Raw genomic sequence first — 17205 nt, forward strand, 5'->3', positions numbered from 1 at the left:
TCTAAATAAAAAAAAAAATTGAAACTGAAGTGTAATGAAGCATTAGGACTTGACCTCAGATATCATTTACATAAAGAATAAACAGAGTAGTTGGTTTAGGAAAGTTACATAAGCAGTATTTTTCCTTATCACCACACTTGAAATTAGATACAATACCTCAGTTAAAATATGTCAGACCAACTATTTTGAATTGCTGAGTTATAGAATAGATTTGTTTTTTTGTTTATTTTCTCAGGTGGCCAGCTATGATTGTTTCTTTGTACTACATTTCTTAAGTAGTCAATTATATAAAAAATAGCTGCATTTCACAAATTTGCAAATAATTTTATTTGCAACTTATTTACAAAATCTATATTATATAACATATAATATATAATATATTTATATAATATATTTATATAATATTATTTGCAAATAATTTTATACAAAAATGTGCTACATTTACTTCAGTAATGTTACCTTAGTGTTCAAAGCTTACTAGGAGATTTGATTTCAGTATCTACTTTTATGCTCCCTCTTTAAAAATTGCATCTGTAAAAAAATATTATGGAACTAAATCAAGTTATCATACAAAATCACAGTATGGATAAGGTTGGAAAGGACCACAGTGTTTCATCTGGATCAACCTCTCCACTCAAGCAAGGTCATCCCAGAGCACATGGCACAGAATTGTGTCCAGATGGTTCTTGAGTATCTCCAGTGAGGGAGACTCCAGAAGGTTCAGTAGTGAGCAGTGAGTAACTGCAGCAGTAAGTCAGACATAACAAAGTCAGCATTTAATTCTTGGCTCTTGAGCTTTAACCTGCCACAATTGAGGCAAGACAAAATTTTAACTGGTGGGCTGTCAGGAGAGCCCTAAGCTAGCTAGCTCTGAGTGATGGCTTTGTCTACAGCCCTGCTAGATGCAGATGCTGACTTGGCCACAGAAGCAGCGTGTTGCTGCAGACACTGCTCTGAGCCTGAGCTAACTCTGCCTGGGGCCTGGTTTTGGGGCTGCACAGCCAGCAGTGCTGGTGCTCTCTTGCCTGTGAGGATCAGCTACACAGCAGCTGTGTGCTGAGTGTCCTGATGGACTGCCAGCATACCCTGCGTCCTCTGCTGGGCTGTTGCAAGTCTGCACAGCTCTACTTGTGTCTGGGTTGTGGACCAAAGAATGGACAAGAAAGAGAGATTTGCTGGGCTTTGTTATGGTCGTTTTTTGCCAATGCTCTTTGGAGGTCTTATAGACAATACAGCCTTAGCCTATGGAGAGCAGTGGTGAAGGACACCTTCATGGCTCTCTGTATGTTGATACTGACCTTCCTATGTAGTAGTCATTCTTTAACACACTAACTATTCTCCCTTGCTGTACAATTTGGTTAGTCAGAGATTTTTAAAAATAGATCCTGTCATAACCACAGCGCATCAGAGAAGAGTCACTACCTTCCTTCTTTCAACTTTGAATGAATCACAGAATTAATCTTGGACACCTAGAAAGCTGTATTTCTAAATATCAGGAAACTATTTAAAACCTCTCTTCAGCTGTCATTATGTCCTGATGGAGGTTGTGTAGCTCTGAAGTTTTGAAAAATGCACTATTTGAAAATAAAAGCAAGTTATAACACACCAGACTGCAAGCATCTGAACTGTGAAAGCTGGATGCAAAGCTTAGAAAAGAATACAGAGTGGAATTGCATGCTGACAGCTCTCAGGCATTTTTATTCAAATGTTTCATTTAGGATGATTTAAGACCTCCATGACCAGTGCCAACAAAATAAGTAAATAATTGCAGACAGTCTAGGAGGATGCCGCTGTCATGGGGGACTGATGAACAAATACCCACATATCACATTCCTTGGGGTCCCAGCTTGTCCTCCACCCTCGTGAGACAGGCTCTGTGGATTTCTGAAGTGGTTTCAAAGTGAGGCACTGACTCCTGATGGTGTACAGATGTGACTTCCTTAAACATTGGCAAATGTGCCTATGTTCACACACCCAGATGTGCACATTCCCATGCCTCTGTGATTAATCCTATGGCCTGATTGGCAAGACACTAAATCGGTTTGTAAGACATTTCTTCTGGTCTCTCCTCAGAGCTAAGAGTAAATCCTTAACACCACTGAAGCAATTAAGAGACTTCCATGCCTTCACACCTAGGGAAAAATATGGAAGATGGGGATCTCAAAATCAAGCACAGACTTGTACCTGTTACTGCCTATGGGTGTCCTAGTTGAGTATTACCTTTTGGCTTAAACAAGCCCACCATCACAGTGGTGGGTTTAAACTATCCCAGCTTCACATTATGAAACTCATCTCTCCCACTTTTTCCTCTACTGATGGTAATAAGCATTTCAACACAACCATCAGTATCTCCTATCATCAAAACCAGACACTGTCATAGGTGGCCATGCAGCACTAGTGTAAAGGGAAGGACACAAGCAGATCAGTAATCAGAAAGGATGGACCTTCCAGGTTTGCATTTCTCGGATGTTTTCTTTCTTACCATTACAATATCCATTAAGTTGGTAATAATGTATACTACAGCTTCTGGGCCAAAGAATTAAGTGGTCTTTTAGATTGCAAGCTCTTGCAATGCTCATGTACCCTTCTGAAATCAGATACAGGAGAGCAAGTGCTTTACTTGAGCTTGTTAATTCACCTGGTCTAACAGATGAGTTAAAAACTGCAACAATTTCCTTTCTCAGTTAGGAAAAATCCAAATCTAATCTTTGATGTTCTTTCTTATGATCAAACTAAGGTGTGACTGGTTACTGTAGATTTTTAGGCTCTGTATTTTGGCCTCTTCTTGTGTGTTTTCTGTGCTTCAAAACTGAAAAGGTGATGTAAACTTGTTGGGTCAGGGATCACATCTTCCATTTAGAATGTAGTACAGTGGTACCTATGAGACACACGTTACAAAGTACAACTGTAACAATAGTTGACATTCCAGAAATTTAGCAGGAGTCAACCAGATTTACTTTTCCAGACATTTCCCTCCTCTTCCAGCTTTTTACTTTTGAAGTGCTTGAGTTAATCTCTGACCTAATGCCAAAATAATCCTGGGTGGATAAGAGAAATAATTTCTGGATTTGTGAGAAAGTTGTGTGGTAATTTATGAGAAATATTTTAGAAATGGCCTCACCATACTTCTGCTCTTTGGCACAGTGAATATAGAAGCTGTTTGTTTTCCCTACAGTAATCAGGGATACATTACTTAAATTTCAGTAACTTTAATGTGATCATTTCAGTTAATAGAAGAGGAAAAGAAATTTGTAAATTTCAGTCCCAGTGTGATAATAGAGTTTTTCAATTTGTAAATTCATTTGGATAATCTGGGACTCACTCCCTTTTGTAAAAATTTATCAATCTGTGCCAGTGCCTAAAATGAATATACATCCAGTCAAATAAATTTCTCTAAGGATATGGAAATGTCATGGATTTTAACTAAGTAGGTTCAAGACATTTTAGTTGAATTACTGTAATCTCTGTGCACCACCCTCGGTCACAGGGCTAATCTAAATGACTTTTATGGGAACTTTGCTTCATCTTTTATTTTTCTACTAACCCAGTAGAAATCAGTAGTTTTATTGTGAGGCGACTCAACAAAAATCAGACAGTGTTAATCAGTGGGACCAAATCCTCTTTTGCATTAACATGTGTCCTGAAATAAAGCAAAAATAGCATAAAACTTCACTAGCCTGTTGCCATGACATCAGGAGTTTACCTCACCCAACCTTCTCACAGGAATATCTTTCTGGTGGCTTTTCATAGAAAGTTTTCTTCAAGAACCTGTCTTAGATGAAGCAAAGAGAAGATGGTATTGACACCTAGCCATGAGCAAACCCCAAGGTATCTGGGTCCCTGATTCATGTATGGAAACTCGGCATTAGACAGTGATTACCCAGTTTGACACATGTGCTGTGTCATGGCTTTACACAAAAAGTCTGTTGTGCTGCAGGGATTGACAGGTCACTGATTTCAGGATACCTGATCCCAGTGTAAGTTAAAACAGGATTCTTTAATGGGCACCTGTTGAAGAAAAGTTTCCATATGAAATTAGAATAAAGAGATCTACTGAGGTATGTTACCTCCCATTTGACACCTTTCAGATCTTACTCCCAGAACATCACCTGTCAAAAGTCAGGCAGCTGAAGGAAGACAGGCAGCAGAGACAGCACTACTCCTGTCATGGGAAGGCACATACCAGTGGAGGACTTCCTTCAGTGGCCTTTTGTGACCATTTTCTCTTGAAGATGGTTCACATGCCCCACATGAAAAAAATTGTGTATGTTTGAGGTGTCAAAAACAGTTGAAAGACCAAAAACTATTCTTGGTGCAAATTCTCCTACTGACCTCTGCAGTATTTTGGGAGAATAGCTTGACTCCAGGGATAAAAGAGTCTGCTATTTACATTTGAATTGTATTTGAAATCACATTGTACACACAGGAAATGCAGAGAGTAACAACAAGATTAGCAATAGAAATAATTTCAGTATTGTATCACATAAAGGGCCTTGGACACTGTGGACTTTGATTTCCCCTGTTGTAAACAGGATCACTAATGAGCTTCAGAGCATTTTCACCCAAGAGCTGGAAAGATGAGCTCAGATTTGGATCTAGTTTCTGGTTTTGGAGGTAGTAATACATTCAGCTGCGTATTCCTACCTCCTCTTTCTCTTTTGCTGGTTTAAAGATGGAGCAATAGGATGCAGGCTGTAACAATTACCCCTTTGCCTGGCTACAGGAGCAGGAACCTTTGGGATAAGGAGAGAGTAGAAGACTTCATGTGATAAATAGTTTAGTTCAACTCAGGGCATTTGAGCATTTCTTTTAGAGTCCTAAATTTAGATATTTAAACACCTGAGAAGTGTAAGTTGATAAAATGTAATTACCTGTAATATGTCAGAGTACAGACTAGGTAATCTGACCTTTTCTGTTGAACACGAGAAGTTACAAACTGCATATATTTATTATTAGTATCATTATCATTCAAGTGAATTGTTTAGATTTGTTCTAGGTTCTGCTTGTGATTCCCAAGGAGTGCATATATCTTTGGCAGGGAAGTGATGTGTTAGGGTTTGGATTGTGTGCATCTGGAGGGTGGATGTCTTTTGTACTTATAAAATACTGGTGGGATGCAGAGTTTTTATATTTCATATATGAATTTATATATAATTTATATATAATTTCATATATATAATTTATGAAATATATTTCATAAATTTATCAGCCAGAGAGACAGAGCAAGAAACAGCCAAAATAAAATATGGATTTTCCACCCAAGGATTTACTAGATCTAACATAAATTTTTAAAAATACTTAAATGGTTTTATGTTTTTCTGATCATAGATTAGAAATGAATACTAACAAGAACCAAATATATAATGTCTAAAGTCAACATATTAATAAATAATATCTAATTAAATAATGTCTAAAGTGATGCACTCTAGAAGAAGAGACACAGAATCAGCTTGTACTCACGGAAAATTGATGTGCAAGATTCCTCAGTTTCTTCTGAAAAGCCCAGTGATGATGCCCACCCTGAAAGAATTCCATCACTGGAGCTGTCTCCTATAACCTGCCCAAGCTCTCTCCTACAAGCAGCATCACTTTTGCCTCCACAGAGATGGTCTTCTTGGACTTATTTTAATTATGATATTTAACCAAAGGAGATTTAAACACTTACTTAAAGGGGATACATTCCTTAGTTGGCCCTAAAATGGAAGAACTGGCATGGTTTCACACAAAATTTTAGTTATATCACATCCTAAATAGGTCATATGTTGAGAAGTGGTGAATGAAGTCAAATAAATGACAGGAAAAAAAAAATCTTCCTATAATTGGAGACAGACTGCAAAAAAAATTCCATCACACCAATAAAACATAAATGCTAAGTGAAAAAACTATCATCAGGTTTAATGATTTATAATCTATTATTTTATATATATCATGTAACATCAAAACTACTGCACATATTTAAAAAGTAAATAGGAAAAAAAATTAATGACTAAATAGCACACTGTGATGGGTTGATGTTGCTTTTTTAGTGCCAGAGAACTCTCTTTGATAGCTTGTCTCTCTGGTATTTATGCCTGTCTGATTTTGTTTTCAAGCTATCTTTGTATTTCGGTTTTACCTTGCAAAAGTACATACTTCTATGGAAATACCAACACATATAAGGGTTCTTTTGCTTTAGAAGGGTTCTTTTGCTTTTTGTGAAAAGATTCAGGTATTTTTTTTTTTTTTAATTTTCTGCTTGATTTAGTATTTTCATTCTTCTCAACACTTAAATAAACCTTCACTTTATTTTTCCCTATTACATAAACATTCCCTTGATAAAACTGAATTTTTGCTGTGTACAGTCTGCTGGGGGCAAAATCATTGCTATTATGAAATCAAGGGTTACCCCAAATCTAAATTAAAATTATTGTTTCTGAAACTCTTAGGACATATTCTTGTCTTGCAATGAATTGAAGTAATTTAAATTGTGATAGTGAATGCCAGCCTCCATGCTGCCTCAAAATCAGTGTAATGTTGTTCTAGTATTGATGTTTACTATTAAACATATAAATTCTCTCCCTTCTTCCAGCGTGAAGTCAAAATAAAGCAGACCAGATCCATTTATCCTTTTGCTGCTGTTTTGAACTTCTGGCTTGCTGTGATGAAGAAAAAAGGTACCATTTTCTTTTAAACATGTAGTTTAATGTGATCTTTGATCTTTGCACTTCAAAAAGATTTTCTTTTTTTTTTCCTGGAATGGTCTTCCGCAGATGAGTTACAAACCCCTGAAAACAGAAATTTGTAGTGGAAAAGCTGTCACCACATTATTTATTGTAGCATATATGCAGTGCTGCTTCTATAGTTAGTCACTGCTTAAAAATAAAAACATGGAAAAGGTGTTCTGACATAAAGTCTATCTTCACACTACCCAATGTCAAATGTTCAATGTTTAGTTAACTGTGTTTCTAAAAAGTGATAGCTATATTGCATTCCTTTGCCTTTTTTTTTCTTTTGAGAACATTAATCTGTTTGTATATAAAAGATTATATTTCCACTGACAGATAGAAGCTGGAAAAGAGCAAAGATTACATAGATCAAAAAGCTTCATTGCATGATAAAAAATATGTTGGATGTTTACTTAGAAAAACCATTAACTGGCTTATGGTTTGTTTTTATTTTTTTTTTTTTTTTAAGCTTGCAATCTTTGTCAGCAGTTTGGATTCAGAGACTCTAAATTTAAAATTTTATATCGATCTCCTGTAGGTCTTGGCTTCCTTCTGATTGCTTCTGGACTTATGCTGGCTCTTTGGGTTTTAAATGAATTTGGAGGATTGAAGTCACTTAAACATAAATTACATGATCTCATGTGGTAAACTTAGTAGACATTTAATAGATTGTGTGTTTCTGCTGGGTGATACTAAGAGCATATATTGTAGTATATTAGTATGTATATATTTGGCACAGGGAAAAAGCATAAATCATAGAATAGTACAAATTTCATGATGACAATCTTCTAGGAAATATCTAAAGAAAATTCTAAAGGAAAAATTGTCTGGTGATACAGCATGCTGTGCTGTAAGATTTTCTGGACTTCAAAAGGCATACAAAAAAGCATAACAAATTAAAAAATGCTTGTGAAGTGGAAAGAGATAACTTTGGTTCTACAAAGTACTATCCTAAAGCTGACACTGCAATCCAAAAATTTTGGCCTTGGCTGCAATATTTGTGAAGCACTGAGTTTTAGCTGTACACAGCATTATGTATTTTACCCTCTGGAAGGTTCAGAATGTGACAGAAGGATCTTTTAACGTGACTGAAGATACACCAATAGAGAGAAGCAGCTCTAGCAGTCCCACTGAGGTATCTGTTAAGAAGCTGGGTGTAACACAGAAAAAAAGGCTTCTTTTTTTTTTGTTTGTTTGTTTGTTTTGACTTCTCCCAGACTGCTCTCTATGAAGTCTTCTGTGCCATTCTCTTTCTGCATAATTGTGTCATAATTATCTTTTCTATTTCCAACTCTGTTTTAAAACACATTTCTTCCTAACAGACTGCTGAACATTAAACCTTCCGTGGAAAGATGTGATTGCAGTAATCTTCAGAGAGAGCAGCCCTTCTCATTACTGATCTTGGGTGATATTATGGGATCTGGCATTACTGCAAAACATGTTCATCTTGTTTCAAGCATTGCTGGGTGCAGAAGAACTGTTAAGTGCATGTCAAAATTTAATTGTTTTCATCATAATCATCTAAATTATGCTAAATTTTGACTGGTCCTCATTTTCTCTTCCTTGTGTTACAACACACAGACCAGCCAAAAATAAGAGTGTGAAAAATGCTATTATTGGTGGTCCTGGTCACAAACCAGCATAAGCAAAACATGGTGCTTTTCTATCATTCCTGCAAAGCAGCAAAATCCTTATGTCTTCTGCAGAATTCCTTTGCTCTCCCATGGCACTGAAGATCTGAGTGATGTCTCTCATCCTGGGATCCTGCCTCACTGCTGCCTCTGACAATGTGCAGCACAACCAAATGATAAATATCTTAACATCCAGTGCTTTAGTGTTTCTGGTGTTTTTCAGGCTGGAACTAGGCCTTGCTCAGGTACTTGGGTGTATTCCTCACTAAAGATAGATAATAGGAGCTCATAACTCAGAACAACTGATGCACAGCAATACTTCATTGAAGTCAAGGCAGTTTATAGGCTTCAAATAAGTTACACATTGAGCTGATGACTGTAGACAAGCCAAATAAATCAGAGTTTCTTTGCCTTTGCTAGGATTTAACCTTTAGTTAACTAATTCAAAATAAGAACACACCTTTTGCTTTTTTTTTTTTTTTTTTTTTTTTTTTTTTTTTTTTTTACCTTAATGAAGGCAAGACCTTGCATCTGGCACACCAAAGCAAAAGAATATTTAATTCAGGATCCAGATTTTGCAATTTGGGTCCATCTGTGATAAGAACAGAGTGTGAACCCATGGAAATGCTCGTGTGAATTTTTAATAAATTGTCACTGCCCATTTTGATACAAGGTAGAAAATAGCACATAAATGCAGCAAGGAACTCCCAGACACTTTTTGTATCAAAAGAGGTTCTTCCCTAGCAGAGTCCAGGCCAGCCCAGTGCTCGCCAACAAAGTGCAGAATAGCAGCTCCCCACAGCAGCATTTGACTCCATCTCAGAGCTGCTGAAATGTTAATAATGGAGCACGGTCAGAAGCACTGAAGTCTCTTAAGGACAGGACACAGAACAGCAAACACTGGGAGAAGCATTTATATTTAATCTGGTAACCTAATTAAAAATAGTTACCTCATTTTCAGAAAAAAATCCTATACTAACAAATGCAAACATTTGTAATAGGTTCAGTATATGAAGAAAACATAAAGCTTAAAAAAAGGGAGTTTTTTGTTTGTTGTCCTCACATAATTTTCACTGATTTGTCTAGTTTCTTCCAAGGAATTAGCAAAAGTTCATTTTAGGTCAAAATAGTTTTTATTTCATTATTTGATCACTTTTTTGGCAACCAAATGATACAAACAGATATTCACATAGCTTTGGCTTGTATTTCTGGTGATGGCTGTTTTCCAAGACATATTTGGGAAGCTAGACCATTTATTAGGAAGGGAAGTATATTTGAGATTTCACAATTCTTTCCTACTTATTTACCCTTGTATGTGGTTTTCAGGATTGCAAGGAAGGAAAAAAAAATTAATCTCTTTTTGATTTGAACACACAAATTAGAATTTAACACGCAATGTGAAGAATGAAAATTCCTTTTCTGGGTAGAGTTTGAACACTCCTTTAGTAAATTTGGTGGACCCACGGTAATAATCTATATTATGTTAAGATACACAAATAGTTTTCTATGGAAACTAGAAAAAGCTGGAAACTTTAAATCCCAGATGGAATTCTTATTAAGGAAACATCATACTTTTGAAAATCCTATTTCTCCATCTGCTTGTAATATCTTCGAAGTGCTTCTCTGTATAGTTGCAATGATGATTTCTTTGGATCATATTCTTTATTTATTGCATGACTCTACTCCTTCCTCAAAAGTGCAATTGTTCACCTTATCAGTCAGCAAGGACTTAATTCCATTTCCCCTTGCTCTGATCTGACTGGGGAAATGTGCTACAGTTGGGGCATCCTGGCAAAAGCTCCACGAAGGGAGCTCCATGTATGGTTTGAAACTCCTTTCTTCCTCAAACCCTCTGCAGGGAGTTCTGTGCCAGGGACCCTTCTCTCGCCTTGTAGTCTGACTCATTCTGACTCACTGGGCTCAAGAAAGAAGCCAGTGTTACTCCTTTCTGGGAAAGTGCAAAGAAAAAGCAATTCTGCTCCAAATAAATGCAAATAAGTCAGCTGCAAGTATCTGGGGAAAAGCAGTTAGAGAAGTGAGAAATTACTTTTTGTCATCTCATATTCAACTGCAGTGTAATTTTCATCATTATCTTATTTTTCTTTCCTGATAGAGGGAATGAAGTTCATAGGTTGTGAATCCAAGCTCAGTACAGAAATTGGGTAAATAATAGGTTGTATTAAGTTAAATTTGTTTTTCAAGCTGTTGTTCAGAGATGCTTATCCTGTCATTTCAGTTTAAGAGCATGAACAATTTCATTGACTTTGGTACATTGTTCAAGTGCATCAGCTTAAGCCTCTGGTGATTTACGGGGGAAACATTGCAGTTTCTCTAAGAACACTCTGACTTCTCACCTCATTTTCTTGTGTGCTCTGGGAAGATACTACAAAAGCTAGAGGTTCACCCTGCAGATATAAAAAAAGCTAAATCAATTTCTTTACTAGAAACTGCTTACATTAGAGGACAGCTTCAGTTGGCAACATTGCAGAGCTATGCTGATAAAATACCTGCACCTGCTCTGAGAGCAGTGATGGAGGAGCAGCAGGAGGGTGTCTGCTGCTGAGAAGCCCTCTGCTTTTTCAGCTTCCATAGCGTGCACACAGGTGGTGCTGACTGTTCACTGGGGATTGCCACTTGGAACTGGATCTCAAAATACTGTAGTTTTCCAGGTGTAAAAGGAGTATTTCACACAAACGCTGTAAGTCCTGCAAACTCTTGTAGTAGCCAGGTGGTGTCAGTCTTGTATTGGAGCTTTATAATTAGTCTCCCCTGGTGCTCAATAGATTCTAATAAATTTTGCTGCTCACATATTTTTTTCATTACTTGCCTCATAACAACACACACACAAAGAAGAAGGAAAGAAAGAAAGAAAGAAAGAAGGAAAGAAAGAAAGAAAGAAAGAAAGAAAGAAAGAAAGAAAGAAAGAAAGAAAGAAAGAAAGAAAGAAAGAAAGAAAGAAAGAAAGAAAGAAAGAAAGAAAGAAAGAAAGAAAGAAAGAAAGAAAGAAGAAAGAAAGAAACTTGCTAAAATCTGCTATGAGCAGGTCACACAGAATCTCCTTGAACTGCAGTGAACTTTTGCAGAATAGTGCAAAATCTGCATTTCCCTTAAATCTCAGAGTTTCTCTCTGAAAAATTACCTGATCTGTATGTCTGTATAAATGCTTATCAGCAAGAGACACAGAAAAGAAAGACTGCCTGCAAGACTTTAAGTGGACTAAAACCACTCAGAATTGGAAAAGCCAATAGCAATGAATGACAGGTCATTTTAAGTCAGGCACCATTACCACCGCCACCACAAAAAAAAAAAAACAAAAAACAAAACCAAAAATCATAATATGAAGAGCTGCAACTTGTCACTAAAATGGTAATTATTCTATAATGCATTAGTTAATGCAAACATTATGGACTTTTGGATGAGCTGTAAAACCAAGTTTTTGGCTAGTCTTAACTTCCAGAAGTGCATTGGCATTTTGGCCAGGAGCTAGGGTGTTAACATGAGTGCTCTGTCCAAATTCTATGTGGGTAACTATATTTTGTCTAGCTGACTTTTACATGTCATTTAGTTAGATACATTATTATTCCTTTCTTGTCTTTGACTGTAGTACAGAGCTCCTGTATGAAGAGCTGCTGCTGCTTTGCCAGAGGTTTTCATAATCCAGGGACCAGTGAAGGGATTCCTGTTAGTACCAGAGCAGGGATTTCTGTGGTGGTCAGTGTTTTGGGAGTTTGGAGTGAAAGCACTCTATAAACAAATGTTCATAATTAAAGCTCTATTTCAAATATCACAGATACCATGAAAGTCTTGGCATTTGCTAGTGATGCTGAAATCCTGAAACTGCTGGCAATATGAAGTAAATTGGTTAGCAACCCTGCTGAGCCTTGAATGACTAAAGCAAGAAAATTGGTAAGAGGGCTCAAGAAATATATGTTGTGTGTCTTTTTCTTAGTTAAATTTAAACTAATTCTTTTCAAAACTGTTCAGGAATCTATAGAAGTCTGTACACTGCATCAGATCGGAACACTTGCTTTCTCCAGAAGCAGATTTTACAGGGTCCCTTAGCCATTCTCCCATGGGATTGGGCAGAGACTTTTGTTGTGACAGCGTAGTTGTTTTTTGGACAGGATGTTTTGAAAGGTGTCTTTAGGAAATTTGCTCCATCTTCTTTGGAAGTTTACTCCCTCATTGGATCCTCTGGAACAGGAATATTTTGTTGTCTATCTTTTGTGTTAATTTCAAATATTTTGACTGGGACTGTTTTATGGAAAGCCAATCACTTTGGTAGCCGAAGCTCCTCTGAACATAGTAATTTTGTGGGCTAGTTTGGTCTGTACTGCAGTGATTGAACAGAGGAGAAGCTGCCCATGGCAGGTGACAGAGGGTGGCCAGAAGTCAGTGCCATTACTGCTGAGTCCTGTAGTCTCTCCTGCTCCTTTGGCCTTCTGAAGGGCCCTGAGTACACTGGTAAAAGGATTAGAGCTGCAATTGCTTCTTGCTCTCCTGCTACAGCCCAGCCTCTGACGTGTGTTTGACCGGCCTATCCAGGACTCTACCAACAGGTACCTGGCCTTGTTCCCAGGGATAGAGTGCTCCTGGAACTGCTCTCCTCTGGGACATCAAGGAAGGCACTACTCTGCTGTGGAGGGGCAGAGAGCTAAGCTGAATAGACGTGACTTCTCCAGAGCTGATTATGTCTAAATTTTGGGAGCAGAAAGAGAACTGGCATTGCAATTAAACTGTGAGCATCAAATTCTTGTGGTTATGTCCTGTGTCTCAGGATTGTACTTGTTTCTATTCACAAGAAGCTATTTCAGTCCCTGGAAACCAAGACAAGTGGGGCAGAGGAAGACACTGCAAAATTTTTCCTGGCTCATGGATTACATACCCTGTTCTGCCTGACACAGCTAGGCATATGAGAGACTACAGCATCTGGCTAGTTTCTGCAGGAAAGCTGAGATCTGTCAGCTCTGTCTAACAGCCAGGGATTTTGGGGGAGATTTTGTGACTGAGCAGGTCATTCTGCTGTACTCTCACAGCTTGAATTCACAGAAACATATGATCCCTCTGAAACACTGCAGTTGCTTTCCTCCTCCTGCTCAGGAGAATCTCTCCACTAGTCCGGATTTAGCTTTCTCATTTTATGCCCCTGGAAAAATGGTGACATCTCTCTCTTCACATCCTGATATCAGCGGGGACTTCCAGTCACTGACAATTTTTAGGCAGCATCAATGTGTGCAGCATGGGAGCCAGAGACAAAGCTGCTGGTTTCCAGTTCTCCCTGTTCTGTCTTGCTTCTGTGAAGTAGGTTGATCTTTTCCAGTAGCAACGACCTTTGTTCCCCACGTCCTTCTATCCTAAAAATATTATACCAGGCCTGGCATTCTGTTCTTTGGTCTTCTGTCCCACTAGAAGTATGATGAAACAAGTAGTGAAAGCTGGTACTGTGTTGTACATAGAAAAAAACAAGGTGATACTTTATGAATTTGGTGATGCAAAGTGTCATTTCCAGTGGGTAGCTCTCAGTTCATCATGGTTCTTGCCATGCAGAATCTGGGGAAACAGCCTCTCAAACAAATGAGTTTAATGTGTTTTTTACCTGTTATAAAGAAAAATTTGTTTCCAGCTGGAAACAAATACAAATAAATACAAAGTTTTCATTATACAGAATGAAAACTTTATTATTCTGATTTTCTCTTTTGCTCTTTTAGCCTTTGATTTTTTAAAATTCTTTTATTAGTTCATAAGCCTAAAAAAATGGTCTTCCCAAGTTCTTTGTCCTGAAGCCATGATGGATTTAAACAAAGGAGTATATTCTGTTTCTGCTTTATTGTGATGCAGTTCCACAGGACCTCCTTTCACTTTCACAGAGTTTATCTGGATCCACACAGGTGTAAATCAGACCAGAATTTGGCCACTAAGAATGAAGTTGGTTTGTACACAGGCATTAGTGATTCCCTGTACTTAGAGATTCAGCCAGCTCTCTTCCAAGTTAATCTCCTTTTCAGTACTTTATTCTACATTCCCTGGTGGCAATACGTGTTGACATGACAAGGTTGCCTTACCTCTCAATGCAGGATACAGAGGGACAGGAAATGCTGAAACACTGGGGCAGTGCTGGCTAGGGCTAACAGTCACACCCAAACCCTGCAAGTGCCTGAATCAGTGAAGACATAAGACATTTGCCAATTAAAAAGGCCCTCTACACCCTTGTTATTGACAATGTTGTAGAAAAAGGAAATTAGCAAATTGAAAACAAGAGCCCTTCCCTGATTAAGCTCCTCCTTATCACAGAACATGCCACACTTATCCCTTGTTACATCCCAGCTCACTTTTGGCTTTCACAAGTCAGAATGGGTTTATCTGTGATTTTTTTTCATGTTTACTCAAGCTCTCAGCTTGATAGTGATGCACGACTAATACTTGGATGCTACCACATTCCAGAAGGTTTGTAAAGTAAATGACATTGAAAGAGAGAGAGAGAGAGAGAGAGAGAGAGAGAGAGAGACAGAGAGACAGAGAGACAGAGATTGAATTTTATTTCTATGAACTTAGTTCTGGGGTTTTTGTTTCCACAATCATTGCTATAAAATCTGCAGGCAGCAACTTCAGCCACATTTGGAACCCTCTGTGTTCTGCTGGCGATGCAGAGGCTGCCAGAAGCTGCCATGAGCGGCTATGGAGGATTTTTTTCGGATACACTTTGCCATTTGGCTGCATCCTTTTATGGACTGAGGAAGATTTGCCTGTGAGTTCTGGGGCAGTTTCTGTAAGGAACGGGGTGATCTGCACTGGCCATTCAGCTTGGGTTAAGCAGCCCTGAGATGCATGCAGATCATAATAAGCATGGAATCAGTACAGAACAACCCTTTCAATGAGCAAGCTGCAGGGTTTCCTCTCCTTTGCTGCTGCAAAGCTCCTTGAGTACTTGTTGGAAACAGCCAAGGAAAGAGCCTGGTATCTTCTGTTATTACACTTGGAAGTACTTTCAAGAAATGTAATTTTTCAGTCTAATGACCTTAAATGACTGTAGTTTGGTTTACTTTTCAGTTTTTAAAGTAAGAAATCTAGTTGGAATTGATGGTTTCTTTGGGAAAAAAGATATCTCATGTCTTCTCATGTTTTTTATACATTCTTTCGTATATGTAATTTTTAGAGCCTTAGAATTACCAGGAAACTCCAGGAAAACCAGACCTTTACAAAGGTGTAGTAAATGTACAGTGTTTTTATTCTAAAACAATGGACAGATTTTTATTCTTTTATAATTTTCCTTTTATTATTTTTGGAAGACAAGGTACTGGACAGGCATTTTGCTTGGAACTTATACAAAAAGCAAAAAAAGCATCTTTGCTTTTATTAAGTATTTGCTTGTGATAATTGCAAGTTATTTTAAGGTTGGGTTTTTTTAAAGCTGTTTCTTGGTATCTCCCCTATGGATTAGTTTGGAAATCTTCCTGTGGCCTATCCTGTTGCAATGCTTCCAGTGGCCCACTAGGCAGAAATTCTTTAACACAGTGTCTAAGGCAAGTAAGCTCTGGTGTGCATTCTGGCTGCCTTGAGCATGTCAGCTGTGCATCCACTAATCCCACCTCCAGGGACCTGCACAGGTAGGGTGTATCCCAGACAGAGTGGGTCCCACCCTGTGTCCCATTTGCCCTCTCATGCTGACCTCAGAGCACTGTGCCTATGCATTCCTCAGAGTTTCATGTAGGCTGCACCTGAGTGATGTGGTTCTTCAAAAGCTCTGTTGCAAGAACACATGGCTGTTTCATTTTCAATATAACACCTTCCTTACAAGCATATCAGCATCCCTTACTGTTTGGGTGAAAGGGAAAGACGGACATGAAGGTAATCCCACCAATTCCTGCCTGCAAGTACAAACCCCCAGAATTTAGAGTCTGTCACTCTAGTCCAAAGGTGATCCAAAGGTGATGGTTATTGCTATTTTGTTCTAATGGGCCATGTCCTCTCTCCAGTACACAGTGATGATGCTTGATATCACATCCACAGATCATCTGTGGGGGAGAACTAGTGTGGAATGGTGCAAATTTCCATGAGAAGACAAATACAAAGGACTTGCTTATGACAAATTGCTGGGGTTCAGAGCTGTGGGATTCAGGCTAGATTACAGAAAGCAGTGTCAAACCAAAGACTGATGCACTGTCTCTGCAGAGCTCCTGACAAACAACAACAAAAAAGTCTGAAACTTTTTTGTTAAATAAAAAAAAAATTTATCATCCATATCTGGAGTCACACAGCTCTACCTTTCAGTTCCATAGCTGGAAGAGCAGAATGCATGACTCCTGGAGAGTGTAAAGTTGGCTACATACACTTCTGGAGAGTGTAAAATTGGATAGAATAATGCAAAGTGTGTGGAAGGACAGGAAAGTATGTTTATTTGAAACAAGTGAATAGCAACTCTGCATTAGTGAGGAAACAGGTCTGCTCTGGCAACCAGTCTCGCTTGCAGGAATGCTGAGCTCCCAATGATCCCTGTGAGCATCCTACCTCTCTATCTCCTTAAGGAACAACAAGAAATTCATTAGGCCAGATAAGCAAAAAGAACTAAAGGAGCTCACAGACAGATGCTTGGCCTCCTGAATAGATACTTTAACTCACAGTTAGGCATTTAACTGCTGTGGAGAGAATTCCAAAACCACAAATACATTAACTGCACTGCTACTCATCCTAACCAACAGAGCATGCTGAGGATGGGAACATGTCTTAATCTAGACCTTTATTCTGCTTTTCTAGAAGTGCAAACTAAATTGCTCTGGAGATGAACACTTTTCTTTCTGCACATGGATAGAAAAGGAAGCACAGTAACCATTTTTGTATGACTTCATTAATTATAGCATAAGATGAGGGAGTTA

General features: G+C 38.2%; 1 long non-coding RNA gene across 2 annotated transcripts in view; it reads left to right on the forward strand.

Annotated features, from left to right (window-relative positions):
* LOC115490690 (uncharacterized) overlaps positions 1-12922 on the forward strand; it is a 30122-nt gene extending 17200 nt beyond the window's left edge. The window contains exons 2-3 of one of the 2 annotated variants that reach the window (XR_012052394.1): positions 6569-7839; positions 8411-12922. This is a non-coding gene — a long non-coding RNA (uncharacterized lncRNA). The remainder of the gene's footprint in view (positions 1-6568; positions 7840-8410) is intronic. The other variant, XR_003956712.4, reaches the window with a different exon arrangement.
* Positions 12923-17205: the final 4283 nt, after the last annotated feature.

The sequence above is a fragment of the Taeniopygia guttata genome, chromosome 1A (genome assembly GCF_048771995.1).
Source record: "Taeniopygia guttata chromosome 1A, bTaeGut7.mat, whole genome shotgun sequence".
In the NCBI taxonomy this organism is placed as follows: Eukaryota; Metazoa; Chordata; class Aves; order Passeriformes; family Estrildidae; genus Taeniopygia; species Taeniopygia guttata.